We start from the raw sequence: 6,582 nt of genomic DNA on the forward strand, positions 1-6,582 counted from the left end.
TTTGTTCACGATCTAGAGGGACCATTTATCAGCTGCACTTACTGCCACCCAGTCCTACTCAAACTCCCTATCCAACCCTACAAACCCTCAGCCCTCAAACTTGCTTCTCTGAACTGTCGTTCTCTCCCTAAACATGCGACGCTTATTAACCATCTTATTGAAGACCATGAGATCGACGTTCTATTTTTGACGGAAACGTGGCTTTCCCCACACTCGGCATCAGACATGGTTCTAGCTACCCCTCCGGGCTTCCTCATTCAGTCCCTACCTCGCCCTTATTCACCGGGACTATCTCCCCTGCAAATACAACGACGCGCAGGTTCCCGACTCTGAAAGCCTACAGTTCACAATTAAGTTAGACCCGACTAACTCTCTCACAGGCATCCTACTGTACCGCCCCCCCCGGTCACCCTGGTTCTTTTTCTAGCGCTCTCCTGGACACGGTAGCAACACAAGCCCACTCCAGCACCAACTTCATGATACTAGGAGACCTGAACATTCATTTCGATGACCCTTTAGATACTGGTTCATAAAGGGGGTAGTGATGGACAGAGTATCTGAATTAAGCAGAACACTCCTACCCAGTCAAAAGATCAGGGCTTGATCCATCACCGTTTTTTAGCTCACTGCACCATCCCAGCTCAGAACCTGGCTACATGCAAATCAGTCTGACCCTGGCCCAGTGCATCATGGGAACAGGGCAGACCAAACTACCAAGCCAATTCTTTACTGGAAAGGAAACAAGCTTCCGGGGACCGGTTTCTGGCATTACAGCCGTCTTCGGCCCGGCTTGCTTGAATCCTGATGGTGCAGTGAGCAAGGGACTCACATCTGAGCATACCCTTCCACACTTGTGGTGGCCAAAACGATTCATAAAGGGGGTGGTGATGGACAGAGTATCTGAATTAAGCAGAACACTCCTACCCAGTCAAAAGATCAGGGCTTGATCCATCACCGTTTTTTAGCTCACTGCACCATCCCAGCTCAGAACCTGGCTACATGCCCCTCGCCACCCCTTGTTGTAAATATTTTTGTCCACCCTAAGCATGGAAGGGTATACTCAGACATGAGTCCCTTGCTCATGGCACCATCAGGATTCAAGCAAGCCGGGCCGAAGACGGCTGTAATGCCAGAAACCGGTCCCCGGAAGCTTGTTTCCTTCCCAGTGTAAGAATTGGCTTTTGTAGTTTGGTTTGCCCTGTTCCCATCATGCACTGGGACAGGAACAGACTAATTTGCATACAGCCAGGTTCTGAAACTGGGATGGTGCAGTGAGCTAAAAAACGGTGTTGGATCTAGCCCTGATCTCTTGACAGGGTGAGAGTATTCTGCTTAATTCAGAGACTCTGTCCCTCACCACCCCTTGTTGTAAATATTTTTGTCCACCCTAAGCGTGGAAGGGTATACTCAGACATGAGTCCCTTGCTCATTGCACCATCAGGATTCAAGCAAGCCGGGCCGAAGACGGCTGTAATGCCAGAAACCGGTCCCCGGAAGCTTGTTTCCTTCCCAGTGTAAGAATTGGCTTTTGTAGTTTGGTTTGCCCTGTTCCCATCATGCACTGGGACAGGAACAGACTAATTTGCATACAGCCAGGTTCTGAAACTGGGATGGTGCAGTGAGCTAAAAAACGGTGTTGGATCTAGCCCTGATCTCTTGACAGGGTGAGAGTATTCTGCTTAATTCAGAGACTCTGTCCCTCACCACCCCTTGTTGTAAATATTTTTGTCCACCCTAAGCGTGGAAGGGTATACTCAGACATGAGTCCCTTGCTCATTGCACCATCAGGATTCAAGCAAGCCGGGCCGAAGACGGCTGTAATGCCAGAAACCGGTCCCCGGAAGCTTGTTTCCTTCCCAGTGTAAGAATTGGCTTTTGTAGTTTGGTTTGCCCTGTTCCCATCATGCACTGGGACAGGAACAGACTAATTTGCATACAGCCAGGTTCTGAAACTGGGATGGTGCAGTGAGCTAAAAAACGGTGTTGGATCTAGCCCTGATCTCTTGACAGGGTGAGAGTATTCTTCTTAATTCAGAGACTCTGTCCCTCACCACCCCTTGTTGTAAATATTTTTGTCCACCCTAAGCGTGGAAGGGTATACTCAGACATGAGTCCCTTGCTCATTGCACCATCAGGATTCAAGCAAGCCGGGCCGAAGACGGCTGTAATGCCAGAAACCGGTCCCCGGAAGCTTGTTTCCTTCCCAGTGTAAGAATTGGCTTTTGTAGTTTGGTTTGCCCTGTTCCCATCATGCACTGGGACAGGAACAGACTAATTTGCATACAGCCAGGTTCTGAAACTGGGATGGTGCAGCGAGCTAAAAAAGCGGTGTTGGATCTAGCCCTGATCTCTTGACAGGGTGAGAGTATTCTGCTTAATTCAGAGACTCTGTCCCTCACCACCCCTTGTTGTAAATATTTTTGTCCACCCTAAGCGTGGAAGGGTATACTCAGACATGAGTCCCTTGCTCATTGCACCATCAGGATTCAAGCAAGCCGGGCCGAAGACGGCTGTAATGCCAGAAACCGGTCCCCGGAAGCTTGTTTCCTTCCCAGTGTAAAAATTGGCTTTTGTAGTTTGGTTTGCCCTGTTCCCATCATGCACTGGGACAGGAACAGACTAATTTGCATACAACCAGGTTCTGAAACTGGGATGGTGCAGTGAGCTAAAAAACGGTGTTGGATCTAGCCCTGATCTCTTGACAGGGTGAGAGTATTCTGCTTAATTCAGAGACTCTGTCCCTCACCACCCCTTGTTGTAAATATTTTTGTCCACCCTAAGCGTGGAAGGGTATACTCAGACATGAGTCCCTTGCTCATTGCACCATCAGGATTCCAGCAAGCCGGGCCGAAGACGGCTGTAATGCCAGAAACCGGTCCCCGGAAGCTTGTTTCCTTCCCAGTGTAAGAATTGGCTTTTGTAGTTTGGTTTGCCCTGTTCCCATCATGCACTGGGACAGGACCAGACTAATTTGCATACAGCCAGGTTCTGAAACTGGGATGGTGCAGTGAGCTAAAAAACGGTGTTGGATCTAGCCCTGATCTCTTGACAGGGTGAGAGTATTCTGCTTAATTCAGAGACTCTGTCCCTCACCACCCCTTGTTGTAAATACCTTTAGATACTGGGGCAGCCGACTTGATCACCGATCTAGCGGCTCTCGACCTCCACCTCCTAAACTCCGGAGCTACACACAACAAAGGTCACTTGCTGGAACCGGTGTTTACAAGCACCCCCACCATGCAATTCAACGAGTCCCTCCCCCTCCCCTGGACGGACCACTTTTTAGTCTCTTTCCAACTATTAGGACCTTTCAGGAAATCTCAAAAACCTCCCACTTACACCAGGGACAGGGCCTGGTCCAAGCTCCCCACCGAAGACTGGGCCAGGACCCTAGAGTCAACTACCCCTGCCCATGCAGAAGACCCGGCTATCGCCGATAGTAAATTCAGAGAATGGATTACTACCTCCCTGGATTCAGTACTCCCATTTAGAACCCGGGAGGACAAAAACGGGAAACCAGGTTCCGCCCCGTGGTATACCCCGGAACTTCGATTACTACGTAAAAAATGCAAGAAAGCCGAACGGCTATGGAGGAAAGACTGGCAGCACGCCAGCAAGGAAGCCTACCAGAACTCAGTTAGATTTTACAAAGCCTCCATTAAGCGCTCTAAAGCCTCCCACTACGACACTCGGATAAGAGAATCTACCAACTTAGCTAGGGAATCCTTCCTAATCGTAAAAGAGCTACTGAAAGTACCAACCACTCCTTCCTCCAACGCCCCCCCTGTTGACCGAAGCAACGAATTAGCCACCTATTTTAATGACAAAATTGCCCGAATCTTAACATCCCTCCCCCCCCCTGTCCCTCTAGTCACACGGACAATGAATCACCCTCCAGCCAAGCAGGAAGCAGCATGCGCCCCCAACTAGCTACATTTAGGGCAGTAACCTGCAACGAGGTAGATGCAACCTTGGCCAAAATGAAAAGCGGATCACCTCTGGATCCAGCACCAATTAGATTCCTCAAAACCGTAGCCCCTGTCATAGTTCCCACGATCACAGAGCTTATTAACAGCTCGCTTGCACAAGGATCTGTCCCCGATAGCTGGAAGAGCGCAGTCGTGAAAGCACTCCTTAAAAAAACCCAGCTAGACCCAGCAGACATGGCAAACTACCGGCCAATCTCACTCCTCCCTGGCATCAGCAAGGTAGCCGAGAAATTGGTCAACGGACAATTGTCTCAGTTTCTCGAGGCAAATAACATCTTACGGCAATCCCAAACTGGGTTTCGCCCGGGTCATGGCACTGATACCGCCCTTCTGGCCGTTATCGAGGAGGCAAGGCGCATTTTGGATTCAGGAGGGTCAGTGGCAGTGATCCTCCTGGATCTTAGTGCAGCCTTCGACACAGTCAACCATCCTGTCCTCCTCCAACGGCTGGCGGCAGCAGGGCTCACCGGGATGGCGCTCAGGTGGATAGAGTCCTTCCTCGCCGGGCGCACGTTCCAGGTATGGGACAGCAATCACCACTCGTCCATCCTCCCCCTCACGAGCGGGGTCCCCCAGGGATCATCTCTAAGCCCTACGCTTTTTAATGCTTATATGGCCCCCCTTGAAGACGTGGTGACACCCTTCGGCATCAAAATTGTGAGTTACGCGGATGACACACAGCTGGTCGTCTCCCTATCCCAACTAGACGACCACCCAGACAATTTGGCAAATTGCCTTACGAAAACCTATGGCTGGATGTGTGAATCTTCACTCAAATTAAACGGGTCGAAGACCGAAGTGATGATCATGGGAAAGCAATGGGTGACCATCCCCCCATCAGCCTGGCCAGACGTGTTCGGGGAAATTCCCACCCCGAAAAAAGAAATTAAGACCCTAGGAGTCTGGCTAGAACCCGAGCTATCAATGAAAACTCAAGCGGCCAAAACTGCAGGAACCTGTTTTGGGCTTATGCGCACCACCCGCAAGATTCTTCCCCTACTCCCGCCCACCTCCAGAAAACTCCTAGTCCAAGGGCTAATACTGTCACGGCTGGACTACAGTAACATGGTTTACCTGGGTGCCCCTGAGGCCACCTTGGCTAAAATACAACGAACACAGAACGCTGCAGCCCGACTACTCATGAACCTTCCCTCCAGAGTGTCAGCTAAACCTGCCATCAAAGCCCTGCACTGGCTCCCGGTGCGTCGAAGGGTGGAATTCAAAGCCATGTGCACGGCCTACAAACTGATTAATGGAGCTGGCCCTCCGATTCTCAGCGACCTGGTAACTCCTAATATAGCTCCCAGATCCCTGCGGTCCGAGAATGAACATCTAGCCAACATCCCCAAATTCAAAAAGACACGCACTGGAGGCCGACGCTTCTCTGTGAAAGCTTCCACCGGATGGAACTCACTCCCCCGTACCCTCAGACTGGAACCCAGCTATCTTATTTTTAGAAAAAAATTGAAAACACTTCTATTTCCGAAATAACGTCCCCCCCTTTCTCTTCTTTTCTTCTTTTTTTCTCCTCCATCTCATCTGGATATCAAAATCATTACAGCGCGGGGATGCCTTCGGGTCACCAGGCGCTCTACAAGTCGTTAAAATAAATAAATAAATAAATAAATAAGTGAGTGAATGTATGTCTAACTGTATGGGTGAGTAAGTGGTTGTGTGATTGACTGTATGGGTGAGTGAATAGGTGTGTGAGTAGCTCTATGGGTGACTGATCACTCACTGTGTGATTGGCTGTATGGGTGTATGAGTGGATATGTTAGTGGCTGTATTAGTGAGTGTGTGGGTGAATGGGTGGATGTATGGGCGAGTGATTGGATGTGTGTGTTGATCTATGAATCAGTGAGTGGCAGTGTAAGTACTGGTGTGTAATTATTGGTATGGGTGTGTGAATGGGTTTGAGACTGATAGTGTGGAAGTTGGAGTGGGTATATAAAACGTTAGATGGGGTGTGGGTGGGTACGTCAGAGATTTTGTGGATTATGTCATCAAAGATGTCATTTGAGATGTCAAAAGTGATGTCATCAGTGATGTCACTGACCATGTCATGAGTGATGTAATATGTAAGGTCATAAGCAGTGCACTACGGCGCTCGAGTTATAGTTAGCTCACTAACTATAACAGGTGAATTTCTCTGGTTTTGTACGAGTGAGATGTCAGTCTAACGATAACTCCCCTGTAACCTTTGGTTTTTCAGTGAATTTCTAAGGTTTTTAAATGTTTTTCCCAACTATAACCTCCTTGTAACCTTTGATTTTTTTCAGTGAATTTCTATGGTTTTTGTAGGTTTTGACGGCAAGCGTTGTGCTTAAGAAATCTATTGTTTTTAGCATAAACTTAATAGGGGCTTACATCCCGGACCTTCTCTTTGCTGGCTTTTCATTGGTTCTTGTGCTTGTCACCTACTTTTGTTCCATTTCTATTGGCTATAGTGTGTTTTCCTGCATTTACCCATGCTTGTTTCTTGTCTGCTTCTCCTCTCAGTTTCCAGGTGCCGAAATACTGTTAATATCCAATTTGGTGGAACAATTTTTCCATAAAGTTCTGCCTCTTTCTGTTTTTTTGTCTTGCAGCAGAT

This window comes from Lissotriton helveticus, chromosome 10 (genome assembly GCF_964261635.1).
Source record: "Lissotriton helveticus chromosome 10, aLisHel1.1, whole genome shotgun sequence".
NCBI classification, from domain to species: Eukaryota; Metazoa; Chordata; class Amphibia; order Caudata; family Salamandridae; genus Lissotriton; species Lissotriton helveticus.